This window comes from Trachypithecus francoisi, unplaced genomic scaffold, assembly GCF_009764315.1.
Source record: "Trachypithecus francoisi isolate TF-2019V2 unplaced genomic scaffold, Tfra_2.0 Lachesis_group6, whole genome shotgun sequence".
In the NCBI taxonomy this organism is placed as follows: domain Eukaryota; kingdom Metazoa; phylum Chordata; class Mammalia; order Primates; family Cercopithecidae; genus Trachypithecus; species Trachypithecus francoisi.
Window position 1 is genome coordinate 117,657,762 of NW_022681471.1, and position 15,057 is coordinate 117,672,818.

At 42.1% G+C, this 15,057-nt stretch overlaps 1 protein-coding gene and 1 long non-coding RNA gene across 2 annotated transcripts in view; both read right to left on the reverse strand.

Annotated features, from left to right (window-relative positions):
• Positions 1–15,057, reverse strand: part of NHS (NHS actin remodeling regulator) — a 365,929-nt gene that overhangs the window by 140,028 nt on the left and 210,844 nt on the right.
• The window catches only part of LOC117077506, a 57,918-nt gene continuing 51,741 nt past the window's right edge, over positions 8,881–15,057 (reverse strand). Inside the window, exon 2 of the long non-coding RNA XR_004434787.1 lies at positions 8,881–10,108. This is a non-coding gene — a long non-coding RNA (uncharacterized LOC117077506). The remainder of the gene's footprint in view (positions 10,109–15,057) is intronic.

Here is a 15,057-nt window from a genome sequence, read left to right on the forward strand (position 1 = left end):
TCCGTTTATTTCTTTCAGTCTTGACCATACAGGAAAGGCCTACTCTTAGGAATGTCTCAAGTTAGAGTCATAACCAGTTTTCACTCCCTTAGTACTCAAAGCCAGCTAATTAATTGCCTTTTCATTGTTCTGCACCCAAAGAAACCTTGACCTCAGGTTAAGTATTAACAAGATTTGAGAGGGAAAGGTTGGACAGGAGTTTAGAGAGAATATGAGGGACATCTAAACTAAGAGGAGAAATAAAACCTGGAGATAGAAGACAGAAGATGTCACGAGGTTGGCTGTCTTACATCAAAGGGAAGTGTGCATGATAAATGCCATTAAAGTCAAAACCCTAGGCCAGATGTCACCACACTAAATTTCAACTGAGACAGAGGAGGACTTCAGCAGCAGATGGCCCACAAATAATGGGTAGGGAAAGTGTCTATACCATCAGTCTCATGGAAAGGATCCTTGCTTGGTACCCACTCTTCTTCAGGATCAAAGAATGAGCTTGCAGGTGAACTATCTGCACCCAACAAGGCAGCCTGCATCTGAATGAGAAGAGCCAAAATCCCTACAGAACTTCTACATATATTCCATGTCGGCAGGAACATATATAGCAGCTTGGTGGGTGTAGTGGCTGCTGTTGATATCCACCCAGATCCCTTTAACTCTGGTGGAATCCTCCTCCCCACCAGCTACGAGTGTTGGCTGCTAAAAGCAACTCCCTTCTCTGGAGAATTGCCCTTCGCCAATGGGAATCATCTAGCTCAGAAGGTGATTCCTCCTCTCCCAGAGGCAGCGCATAGCTAATGACTGGCTGATAGCGTGGTACAAAAGGCCAGCGCTCTACTTCAAGGTGGGATCAACGCTGTGGTGCAATTCCTGCTGCAGTGAGATTGCACTGTAGCTAGTCTTTAGCTAAGGCCACAAACTTGCTTAGATCTTTTCCCCAGTCACAGCCTGCTTCCCTTATGCCCCTTCTGAGAGCACGCTCTCAATGAAGCACGTGCACAAGAATCAATGTCTCAGTGCCTGCTCCTGTTCTGTTTGCTTCTTTTTCTGAACCTAAACAAAGACAATAGGACAGGCAAGACCTTCAGTCTCCCCCACTGCCTCCAAGTTGCCTCAGAATTTGTTGACAGAGATTGTGTGGACAGGTGGAATAGCCTGATTTCAGGGGTACCCCAGGCAGAACAGAGACAGAGTAACCCACCTTACTCCTTCCAACCGATGACTGAATTCCACTTGGAGGATAAGCCTCAGCGTGTAAGACTGCCAGGTACCTCTCTCCTCCCTTTACTGATCCATGCCCTCCCTCACCTGCCACCCACCCTCTCATAGATATCCAAGCAAAGACTCCCTTTCTTCCATTGGACTTTCTTCTGCCTAGTGACCCCTTCCCTCTAAGAAATGTCTTTGAGTTAGCGACCCCCTTCCTCACTTCTACACTGGCATGTTTTTTGCTTTTGTTTTTGGTTTTGGTTTGTTTTGCTTTGCTTTTGCTATAGGAATGTCTACATTGCATGGTGTACCAGAAAGAGTATGGACTTATTATATAAAGTGGGTGAACATGGGCCAGTTATTCAACTTTTCTGAACATAGATTTCTTCATCTGTAAAGTGGTGTTAATAAGACCTACCTCACAGAGTTGTTGGGAAGATTAAGTGATATAAAAACTAGATATTCATTGTTATCCTACCTGGTACACAATAGGTACTCAGTGGTAGACTATCTGGTATATAGTAGGTGCTTCTCCTTAGTGGAGACTTCAAAAAAGGACAAACAGGTATAAAAAAGAAACTGAGGCTGGGCGCGGTGGCTCAAGCCTGTAATCCCAGCACTTTGGGAGGCCGAGACGGGCGGATCACGAGGTCAGCAGATCGAGACCATCCTGGCTAACACGGTGAAACCCCGTCTCTACTAAAAAGTACAAAAAAACTAGCCGGGCGAGATGGCGGGCGCCTATAGTCCCAGCTACTCGGGAGGCTGAGGCAGGAGAATGGCGGGAACCCGGGAGGCGGAGCTTGCAGTGAGCTGAGATCCGGCCACTGCACTCCAGCCCGGGCGACAGAGCGAGACTCCACCTCACAAAAAAAAAAAAAAAAAAAAAAAGAAACTGAAAAAGCAAACTCTACTCTTAGCACACACAGACACACAGGCATCCTGCTTCAGGTCAGTTTCCTCCATCCATCCACCTACTCTCCCATCTATCTGTCCATCTACTCATCTATTCATCAGAAACCCCCTCAAAACCTTAGTCATGTATTGTGGATACAGAAGTAAATTAGACAGAGACTCCATGTAAGAAGTTTACAGCTCATTGCTAACAATAGCTGCATACCTTTTCCTTTGGAAATCCAGGGGTACCTGGATGGAGGTGGAAACAGGAGATCAGGGGCTCAGTTCCACACTGATAAGTCATTTATTCTTGAAGTCCTTCCTGTGTGAAGGATTCTTGCATTCTCCTATCAAAACAACTAGGTACCCCTTGGGATTTGATGGGAAATCATCCCCATTAAGTTGCTGCAACCTGAAAGAGACTCCCAAACTACCAAGTTCTAAGAAATTGGGACTTCTTGGCTGGTCTTCCCTATATGCCCGAAGAGCTCCTGTTTTCCTGAAGACCAAAGGAATGGTGACTCCAAAATACGTTCCTTCCCAGTGGGCTCACTGGAATCCACCGGGATTCTTAATCCACTTACCATATTAATAATAAAAGCAGGAATGACTATCAAGGCCAAATAGAGTTCTAGGTGCTTGACATATATGTTAATTTCTCATGGTCCCAGCAACTCTGGGAGGTGAGTGTTGTATCCTTATCTTATAGCGGAGGGGACTGTTGAGGTCAGAGAGGTTAAGTGACTTAAGGTTTACAAATGGAGTAAGAGTCATGACTTGAACTCATATCCTACTTCAAAGCCTGTGCTCATTTTAAATTTTGTGCCATGATGTTTCAATAAGTATGCCTCTTACATTACATGCTGCTGCTTTTCTTCACCACTTACTTGTTAAATGGCCTTGGCCAAGCTTGTTTCCTTCTTCTTTTAAATTTTTTTGGAAAAATGTTATGTTTTTATTATGGTGAATGATGAATTTTTAACATACCCCAAAGTAGATAGAACTTTACCATGAAATTCCACATACCCATCACACACATGTTACAACCATCTAGGGCCCATCTGCCCTGTCTATACTCCCTCCACTTCTTCCCTCCCAGCTTGGCAGTGTCAAAAATCAAACCCCATTGGTCTGCCTCCAAAACCTCCACCAAGCTGGTCCTTGCTTTGTCCTAGCACCGGGCTTTATTATAACATTCCTAAGGTCCACTTTAAATTATCATTTCCTGGCACATTTCTCTTTTTTAAAAAGTCATTGTCAAAATGAATAAATTTGATAGAACATTCAAATGGACTATAGAGAACATTTCAGGGCTTATCCTCAGATTTCCATTTGCCAGGCAAAGTTCTAAGGTGCCATTATTAAACTACACTGGTGATTGTTGAGACAATGTTAAAATGGGATAGAATTCAAAGCTCTTTTGCTCCAGCAAAAAGAAATATATAACCAAGTCACTGGCTTGCCAACTGGGGAGTACAAGTTGTTCCTTTTCTTCCCCTTAATTACCTCTCAATGGAACATTCTAGAATACCCAGGGGGTAAGTTTCCACTAATCTTCAGGCCTCTTTAAAACCTAGGGCTGACACAAAAGCTAAATATAGAACAATATTCTATAAACAAAGTCCTGAGTCTAAGGATCCAAATGAGTCAGACATTGTTTTCAATCATGGCTTACAAAGAAAGTAGCCTGAATTGTGCTAATGGCTCCAACACCTCCGGATAGTATTATACTGAAGTACAAAAGACACAGAAGATCATCTCCAAAGAATGTATAATATGGTTGAGTGTATGGACTATGCCTAAATAAAATGACAGAGATAGACAGGTATATAGTGATTATTACAGTGACTGCACACTATTATACACACGTGTATTGCATGCACATGTACACACACACACACACAGAGACACACCAGTGGACCACTCCATCTCAGATGCACAGTCACAGTATGATGCAAACACACAGAAACACAAGACTATCCAGGGACCATGAGAGTCAGAAGCTTTAGTTTTGGTTTCAAGTTGGCCACCGCAGATAAGGCAGCCAGAGGGAAATGAGGGAGCCTGCTGGACAAAATTCTTAAGATCGGAAATATATTCCATTCCCTGTTCAGCCAGTAATGAGTCATTGCTTTCAGCAAGCTTATCTCAGTCTTTTTGTTTCTAAGGCTCCTTCCATTCTATGATGTTATAAAGACCAACTTGAAAAACAACCAACAAGGTCAATTTCACACAGTATGGATTTATGGGGCAAGCAGTGTGATCTGGGGTCACACATTAGTTGGTGCACCTTGGGCAATTTATTACACAGTTTAAAACTAAGCAGTGTCAAGTGAGTTTGACCCGGGCACGAATGCAGAAAACATACTTATTCTATGTGAAATTTTAAGGGCAGGGTGGAGGATTCTGTCTTCATACCAAATACCATGGAAAGAATAGAGACAGATGTTTTCCTATCCATTATGAGGGCTTAAAATGTAATCTGCAAGTATGTATCGGCTTCTGATCTTGGCTAGTAGATCTTGGGTCTGGTTGTGGAAGTGCAAAACTTGCTGCGTTGACACCCTTTGGCCACCAGAGAGCTCCCTGCATCCAACCAGGGGTGCCTATTGGATCAGCAAGCACAAGTTTGCAAAATGCAGGGTGCCTCCCTGCAACCTAGAGCACAGATTCTATTGCTATCTCTTACACCAGCAAAATCCACTCATTTTCTCCATCAACAGTAACTCTGGCCTTGTCCTTTTGCCTTTTACAGTGTGGGACTTGATGTATTCAGGAGGCAGAGGATTAACATGGGTACCAGGTTCCACATAGGCCAAATGATTTCCCAGCTGTGGGTAAAAGTCCTGACCTTCAGATTTATGTGTTGCTTATGGCTACTAGAGCCAGTGACTCCATGGAATACAGTACTCAAGAAAACTTGCTTTTATAGGTTTTATTTGGTGGCAATTTTCTTTTTTACTCAAGTGGAAAAATACAAACTAGTATAAGGAAGAAAATGATGATAATCTATCATTCCACTATCCCAGAGAAAATGACTAAGATTTGGACATAGTTCCTTTCATTTTCTTGGTTTTTCTTTGTGTGTGCATGGGGAGGATGTGTGTGTATTCTTAGAGATAGTTGGAGCCCATTTGTATTCTGACATTTTTGGTAATTTTTCTAACCTGATATGATATTTTCTCTTAATTTTATAAGTGTTTCCACATCATTAGATGCACAATGCAAGACAACTTGGAGAATTCAGAGGCACAGAAGAAAATAAAAAACCCTTGTTTTTTCAGTACCCAGAGATAATCATTTTCACATTTTGGCATTTTACTGCCAGTCATTTTTCCATTCACGGTATTTGTTTTTACAAAACTGCGACTATATTATATATAATGTTTATAGACTGCCCTTTTTGAATAATTTTATATAACAACCATTCCTCCATATCATTAAATATCTTCCAAAACATGATTTTTAATATCTGGGTAATACTAAAAATCATGAATGGAGCTTAATTCATTTAATAAATTGTCTATTGTTGATCATTTATTAATGTGATGATTCCAATACTATTTATTCCAGATAGCACCAAGATGAACAACGTTATATTAATCGTATCCTATCATATCATCATTGATGATCCACCTAGCATAAGCTTTTAGATTTTGAATTACCAGGTCAAAGGGTTTGAACATTTTCAAAAGACAGATTCCCATTGCCACACAGTCCCTAGAAATGTATCATTTCATATTCCCTTTAGGAATATATGAGAATCTCTGTCTCATCACACCCTCACCCATGCTGGGATCACCAATTTTAAAAATGTTTGTGCATTTGATACACACACACTTGCACACACACAAAGAGTTATTTCTCACTGAACATTTAAAACTTCATGTATTGCTCTCAAACAAGGACATGAATAGACAATTCTCAAAAAAAGATATACAAATGACAAACAAACATATGAAAAAAATGCTCAACATCACTGATGATCAGGGAAATGCAAATCAAAACCACAATGCAATACCACCTTACTCCTGCAAGAATGGCCATAATCAAAAAAATTAAAAAAAAATAATAGACATTGGCATGGATGCGGTGAAAACAGAACACTTCTACACTGCTGGTGGGAATGTAAACTAATACAACCACTATGGAAAACAGTGTGGAGATTCCTTAAAGAACTAAAAGTAGATCTAGCATTTGATACAGCAATCCCACTACTGGGTATCTATCTACCCAGAAGAAAGTAAGTCATTATACGAAAAAGATACTTGCTCATGGATGTTTATAGCAGCACAATGCACAATTGCAAAAACATGGAGTCACCCCAAATGCCCATCAATCAATGAGTGGGTAAAGAAAATGATATAATATATATATACACACATACACACACACACACACACACACACACACGCATACATATATACCATGGAATACTACTCAGCCATAAAAAGGAACAAAATGATGGCATTCTCAGCTATCTGGATGAGATTGGAGACTATTATTCTAAGTGATGTAACTCAGGAATGGAAAACCAAACATCGTATGTTCTTACTTATTAGTGGGAGCTGAGCTATGAGGATGCAAAGGCATAAGAATAACACAATGGACTTTGGGGACTCAGGAGTAAAGGGTGGGAAGGTGGGGAGGGATAAAGGACTACAAATTGGGTTCAGCATATACTACTCAGGTGATGGGAGTACCAAAATCTCACAAATCACCACTAAAGAACTTACGTAACCAAATACCACCTGTTCCCCAAAAACCTATGGAAATAAAAAATTAAAAAATAAAAATAAAACTTCATGTATTGGCCATTTGCGTTTCTTCTTTTGTGAATTATTGAGAACCTAGTAAGTATCTAACACTGTGCTATGTGTTGAAAAACAATTATCACTAAATATTCCAAGAAACCTGGAAGACAGGTACTATAATCTCAATTTTGCAGGTGAGGAAACTGAGACTTAAAGATGTTGTGTTTTCTCAAAGTCACACAGCAAGGGAATGACAAAGTTTGGCTTCAAATGCAGATCCGTGATTCCCAATCTCATGCTCTGCCTATGATACCACATTGCCTCCCTGAGAAATTTTTGAAATGTATTTTTATAGGGGAGATAAGATTAAACAACCCTGCCATATCTGTACAAGAAATGTTGAGACTGTTAATATCCATGTAACTTCTATTCTTAAGTTTTAAACAAAAATGGATGAAAGAACAATGGAGACCGTTTTATGGCTGCAGAGTCCAACTGCCTCACTTTCACAGATAAGATTCTGAAACCCTGACGAGTTAAATGACTTGCTAGATAGTGAGGTTTGACCAAAAAATGGGGAAACAGGGCAAAAAAAATCCCCCACAAACAGCACAATAATTTGATAAGCTCTTTCATGCCTCTATGCTTTGCACATTTCTCTCTGTCATCCACCTGATGACTCAGTTAAGCTGTCAGGTCCTCTATAAAACCTCCCATTATTTTTTAAGGCAGAATTAACTGTCTCTGTCTTCTGTATGCATCTGTACTACAGCACTTACTGTATTATGTAGCAGAGATGTCCAACTGGCCAACAAAATTTTTTAATCCCTTCTGTAGTCTTGAGCTGCTGATGGAAAGTAGCTGCAGAGCCAGACTGGATTTCCAGGCACCCTCTTCCCAAACCTGGCATCCAGGAGTGGCCATGTGACCTATTTTTGTGAATGCTGTGTGAGAACATAGATCTCCGACCACACTACACCCCTCCCCAGCCCCTGCGTTGCTTACTGCTTTTGAACTCTGTTATTTTGGAATATGATGCTTGGAACAAGGCAACCATGTTGCAATCACGAGACAAGTCTAAGAACACAAAGCCAGCATGCTGAGAACGACAAAGCCAAAGAATGGGAAGAGACAACCCTAGAACCATCTACATTCAGGCATTATATTTTGTAAGACAATCTTTACCATTGGAGCCACCATTACTATTACTTTTAACTTGCAGTTAAAAGCCATCCCACCGTAGTCTCTGATTACTCGTCTCTGTCTTTCACAAGATCATTAGCTTTCAGGACATCCTTCAGATCTAATTCATCTTTGTATCCTTGTTCCCTAGGTCTATTATAGAGCCTTACAAGGCTTCAACAAACGTTTGCTGAATCAAATCCACCAATGATATTCAATTTTAGTAAAAGATTGTGCTATGAGCAAATATTCCTTGATTTTCACTGGTCAGTTTCTCTAAGAACCTATTTGCTTAAAACCACTCTTCCAGCTGTGGCTCCAGGAAGCTCTCTGCCATTCACACAGCCCGGTACAGAATTTGCTAGGCAAGGATTCATTTACTGCTTGTTAATTAGTCAAGTGCTGAGTGCACCACAGGACTCATTTTTACATTATTCGCACAATTGCGTAATTAGCATTTTAAAAGGTTTTCTAGAGGCTGGCCCAAGTAAGTTTATCTTGAAAAATGTCACAAAAGGAAAAGAATAATTAACAAATCAGTTCCCAAGCAGATTTAGTGGACAATTGGCTTCAGCCCGAAAAGCACTGCATGGAGGACTGGCTTCCAGCTTGTGGCCAAAGAACGTATCTTCGCAGGACTGAAACTGGGAGGGGTTCTCAACCCTGTTCCCAGAGCAGCAGACCTGGTGAGGAAGGGAAGGAACACTCTGTGCTTGGTGGTGTTACGTGGTTTTTAGACTACTCAGTTTGACAATTAACTGAGGGCGCCTGTTCAATTTATTCCAACTAACTGGACAGTTACCAGATGGTAGTTTGTTTTTAGAAGAAGCTTAGAAGTGCATGAGAGAGATCTCATTTTTATTAAGTGAAAAAAAGTGTATTCTTTAATATAGATGGCAGTTGCCTCATAAATTGATTAATCAATGGATTAATATATGTCAATGTATTTCTATCTTCTCCTAGAAACCCCAACTTACTAAATCAACATTGTCCCAGGTATTGGGAAATTCAGTTTTTAGGCCCCTTCTCTTCTCCTATATTCATGAAAAACTAGGTGACTATAGCAAGTCACTTTAGAAGTTAAGAGAAAATCGTGGTACCATTTTCTGCCTGTCAATCTCAAAGGGTTCAAAAACTAGTAACAAGCGTGTGTAAAGCCTACAGTACAGCCAAGAAAGTTTTTCAGGGCTGCTCCGCCATTTTGGCCACAAAGCAGGAGCATCCACGCTTCCCATGGTGTTTCAGCCAGCAGTCCTTTGCTTCTGGCATCTCTGCCCAAGCTTCCCAAGACCTGGTGGACTGACAGGGTTGATTAGAGGGCTGGGCTAAGGAAGTCATGGATTCTAGTCCTACCAGGGATCAAGCAACATTAGCAGCATTCTCAGATCTTGGATAAATCCTGTGTTTCCTCACAGAAGGTGGTCAAGGAGCATGTGGTTAAAAAGGAGAATCAGATCTCTTTATTGAAAAAGCAAGTGACAAAGTGTCCTGTCATTCTGTCCATCTGATGTGGGTTCCCAGCTACATTTTCTCTCAGGCATCTTATTATTATTAAATTCTCTTGTGGTGACTATAATTGTATGGTTTCCTTCGTACGTGTTTGAGCAGCTTTTACATGTGTGCTTTGGGTTCTCTTTGGATCCAAGTACCTTGAGGGCAGTGGCTTGTTTTCTGATGTTCTTGTAGCCATTCTCAGTTGGCACATCCAGAGAAGAGAGTCTGCAGTACACAAAGGACAGACATGCCCACACTCACCAACCCATAGCACCTCATTGTCACTGCTCTCAGACCACCAACATGGCTCTGTAGGACAGGAACTTCCAGACCAATTAAATAAGATAAGAGGGGGCACAGAGAGGTTAAGTAACTTGTCCCAGGCCCCAGAGCTGGTTGGTGGCAGAACTAAGACAAGGAGATGGGTGCTCTGACTCTTCCACTGGACTTTTTGAATTAAATTGTGTGATAACAAATGCACTCCTGGTTTTGAAAAGAGACCCCCAGAAAGCATCTCCAGTCTGGTCTCGCCTTTTGCCAGATGTCTTTGAGGTTCTTCTCATTTCTTCTGCTTTCTGTGTACAAACAACCACAGAGACACACTCTTATTATATTTTTTATAGTGAAATTGGCCAAAGAAATAGTTCTTTTTTTCACTTCATAAAAAAACCCTAAAACTTCAATCAATCTTCCATCAGCTCATCTAGAATGTGATTTTGGCTCTTTCTAAGTCAGTCTGAGTTATTATTACTATTATTATTGGCCATAAATCCCCCATGATCTCCCTGGGAGGTGGGGCCTCCTCTGGATGATGGCATCTGTAGGAAGGCTGCAGGGGCTTCCAAGGGAAGGAATAGACTTACCTGGTGGACCCCTCCTCAGAGCAAAAGGCCCATTCCAGTTATTCTCCTCTCTTATTGAAGAGAGCAACCATGAAGAAAATCTAACCACATTGGATCCCATTGGATCTTTAGAAACCCAAACCAGAGGGCCCTGCTTCTTCAGTCACATTGTCCCATCCTGGGTGAAAATGCTGCTGGCAAAATACTGCTCATTAAGGTTTGCCACACTCCTAAAGGTCTGAATCTAAGAAACATGCACTCAGCACTGATACACAGAAAAAGTACATACTACTCACAACAATAGCTAATAGTAGTTTAGCCCAGAAAATGTCAGATATTGCACTAAATCCTCACAACAACCCTATGAAGTAAGTGCTAATATTGTCTCACTTTTACAGATGAAGAAAACAGGCACAGAGAAGTTAGGTAACCAGTCCAAGGACACACAGGTAGAGCAATAATAAATAATGATCAACGCTAAGAATGGTTTTGGAGAGGTGGCTCATGCCTATAATCTCTGTACTTTGGGAGGCCCAGGCAGGAGGATCATTTGAGGCCAGGGGTTCAAGACCAGCCAGAGCAGCATAACTAGACCCTGTCTCTATCCCCACAAAAATAAAAATAAATAAAAATTGTATGCATTACTGTTTATTACTTTTTTAACCACAAGCAACTGCATTACTTCTGCAATTAAAAAGGAGGTAGCAAGCTATAACGTCAGCCTAATTCAGACTACACGAAAATAAAAGCTAAGTTCCTATGTTGATGACAATATTTTAAAAGAAAGTATAGCTCTCGTCTTTAAGTGTTGAAGCCAGGCCAACCAAGTACCATCCAGTAAGGTTTTCTGGGGAGACTATTTGTTTGTGAAGAGGTATTGAAAATAGGGGACCTCAAGTGACTGGGAATGCTTAAAATGCTTCATCTTCTGAGGCATTTTAAATATTCTCCCAGCTTTCCCAGAGCTACTCATTTTCTAGTCCTTGGTGAATCAACATCCCAAATTCCACACTGGTTGCTCTGGTCTAACAAGGTTTGTTCATACCACAAGAACAGAGTAGCTGAATAAAATTCATGAATTACTGCCAAATCCAACATTTACATTTGGTGCTATCACCTTTTGCAAAAACAGAACTTTGTGTGGCAGCTGCCACGAGACACTGATGGTGAACGAACACCAATAGGAGGCCCATCAAGGCAGCAGGCAAGAGGAAAAGGAGAAACAAGACACCCAGCTTCTCTGCCCAGGAAGCAGGAGCAGCAGCCACCCGAGGACCTGGGGTGTGTGCCCCACGCTGCTCCCCCTCCCCAGGGAAGGGGTGGCCTCTCCTTTGTCCTCCCTCCTCAGAGCCTCTGAGGGGTGTGAAAGTCAAAACCCAGAGGAAGTTCAACAGTGTCAGGATGCAATTACTCAGGAAGGACAGACTTTCTTTGAGAGTCTCTAATTTTCAAATCAGAGAATCTAGAAAACTCGGAAGCTCAAACTCTCCTCACTGCCCATCATACCCCTATAAGGAAAGCTTCTTGTCTTCTTACAGAGACACAGGACTGCCTGTCTCAGCAAACAAATTATCCATTTCAATCAGGGCTTCCTCTATGCCAACTCCCAACCCTCTCAGAAAACAGAGCAGGAAAAAGAGAGAGACAGAGAGAGAGAAAGAAGAATCAGGGACATCTGCTGGTTGCCACATCCATTTGCATAATTGGATTAATAAGCTCCATTTTGGAAATGGCCTAAATATATTTTTACATGAACATTGTTCTAAAACCTCATTAAGATTCAATTTACAACCCCCAATAGCAGAAAACTTTCACTGGAGCTATGATATTATCCCCAGTCAAACCTAACAAAGGAAAGTATACAGGGAAACCTACAATATTTGTGGACCTCTCCGGCTAAACATGAAGTGGGGCAGGGTGAGGCAAGGTGTGATGGCATGAAGACCGACTTTCCTTCGTTTCCTTCAGGAGTTGCATATCTGCTGGGGGAATTCCTCCTCGTAACAGCCAGTCCAAATCTAGGTCTTCAGAATTCACCGGTGTCATTCCTTTGGCAGAAATAATCAGTTTGGGTGGCCACGTCTGGTGGGCATTTCAAGGCTGAATGAGTGTTGCTCAAGATTACTACTCCAGATCATTCCCTTGAACAAAGATACCTTGTTTAGGGAAGAAGGAGAGAGAATTTGTGTAAACACCTGGAGGTCGGGAGGCTCGTTACATCATCCTCAGAGGCTCCATCAATACCAAATGAATGAATGAATTTGGAGGCATTACTTGTTATGGGATGGATTTGTGGCATCTTTCCCATAGCACTTATCACCACCTGACATAGTTCATTATCTCCGTCTCTTTCCTAGGATATAAGCTCTCTGAGCTCAAGGACCTTATCTGACTTGCAACCCCCTGTATCTCCTGCACCTAGAATTATGTACGCAGTGGCTGAGAAATATTTGTTGATTAACTATGCAAGATCATTGGAAAGTGGCACTCCAAATGACATGTAGAAAGAGCCTGGTGGAACGTTCTACCCAAAGGTTATAAAACATCCAGATTCTTCCCAGAGCAGTTAAACTCCAACTCATGAGAGAAAGACCAAACCAATGACTCAATCAGTAGGTTGGCATATGGTCCCAGTGGGAGCCAAGGCAGGGCCTCAATGCCCATACCATCCTGACCCAGTTAGCTCAGACTCACAGCTGGCTATGGCCCCTCCTAACTTGGCATCCATTTTACATACCTGTGTGCATATGTGTATGGGTATGAATGTCTGCCTGTGAGCACACACTTATACAACCTGGGTTTTATTATCTTTATTTTAAAGAAGAGGAAACTGAGGCACATGAAGACTAAGTGACTTGACCTAGGTCATACAGCAGGAAGGTTACAGAGGCAGGATTCTCCCTGAGCAGTTAGCCCCCTTTGCACCCACCTAAAATGTGGGGAAACACACCATGCATCTAAAAGGCTTCTCTGTGCAGAGTCAGGTTGTACACTAGCAGGCCCAGGGAATGCGCTGTCCTCCATGTCTGAAGAGCTCTAGCATATCCAAGAAAAGGCCAAGGACTCTCTCTTCTCAAAGCTACCAGAGGAGCAGTTGCTATCGTTCCCTCATCCACCTCCTAACTGGACAACTCCTCTCACTACTATGGTATGGATGGAGTTGAAGGAAACCCTGCTATACAACCTTGCTTTTACCCCCTACGGTGTTTCAGCCTTTCTTGGAAAATAAATGTATCAATTCTTAGTTACCCCTCTTCAGTAATAGGAAACAAGGAAAGCTACAGAATTTGGTAAAATCTCCTTTTGGCCAGCATTTCAACTTCCCCTTATACCAAGTCTTCCTCCCAGAAACACTCCCAGGCAACAGAACAAATGGTTAATTGAAGTTTTATTTCTTCGCCCCATTTCTCCAATGCTGGGTTTTAAAAGTAGGGAAATAGCTAAAAAGCAGGTAATGGAAGAGAAAAGAGAAGGTAAGTGAGGAAACTGAATAAATTTGAGGCCTCCATATCAGCTCCCGAAAACCCAACTAAATTATTTGATTTTAATTCAATGGCCGGACGGGACCAGCTCAGCAGCCCCATCAAGAAAGGGAGTGTGGAAGGAGGGCCCTTTCAGGAGAGCCAATGGCACAACTTCCTCACTCTGCAATTCTGGAATCCTTTTTGTTTCTTTTTTGGAAGAGAGATTAACATCACTAAATAATAGAAGACCTACATTCTTGAAAATTTAATGACTGTCCTACATCAAGCAGCTGTCAAATTTCCTTGCTTGTTTTCTTGACAAAGTGTTCCATTCCAGACGTTCACAGAAGATCTTGCCTGCATCAGTTTCAAGTCACCACGAAGGGGAAGGTGAAAGGCAACCCTAGAAAGCAGGAAATCCCAATTTCCTAATTAACCTGTTAATTCCAAAGGCCAGCCTGCCTTTCCCCCAAGCGATTCCACAGAAAGCACAGAGTGGAGAATAAACCAGCTACAGCGGCCTTATTTTACTCTGTTGGAATTATTAGCCAGCTACAGATGGCCTCATTTTACTCTGTTGGAATTATTAGCCAATTCCAACACACTCTCCTGTGTGTCTTTGACTTCTCTCCCTTCCTTCAGTTCACTTCATGGCTGGTGGTCCCAATGCCCAAAACAAGCTCTGCAGTGGCCCCCATGTCTTCTCAGCTGGATTCTTTGGCTTGACTCCCCCACCTCCAGTCTCATCCCATTTCTGGGGGACCCTCTACCATCACCTCTCGGGTTCAAGCCTCCATTCTTTCCTCAATATCAGTTCTCCACCTTCTTTCCCAGTCATAGACTTGGCCCAGTTCTCTCTCTACACTTTCACTCCTCTCCAGGAACAATATCAGGAATAGATGTTGCCAGAAATAACCTGAGCCCTGTCCTCTCACATTCTGATGTCACCCTATGCAGAGGGATATTGGAATTGCCCCTTGCTTCCTGTCTCCCTGGTAACCTCATCCAGAGTCACAGCCTTGAGATCAACTCTTTGTTCCAGTATCATGTCTGCATGGTCCCAGGAGGCAAGAGAACGTGAAACTCAGATTTCCCCACTGTGCTTGAGAGCCACCCCATGCCCTTGAAACTAATGATTAAGCTTCACTTTAATTACAGGGGAATTTGAATGAGGCACGCTCTCCAATTTCCTCACTGCCCTCCCCGCCCCAGTGGTCC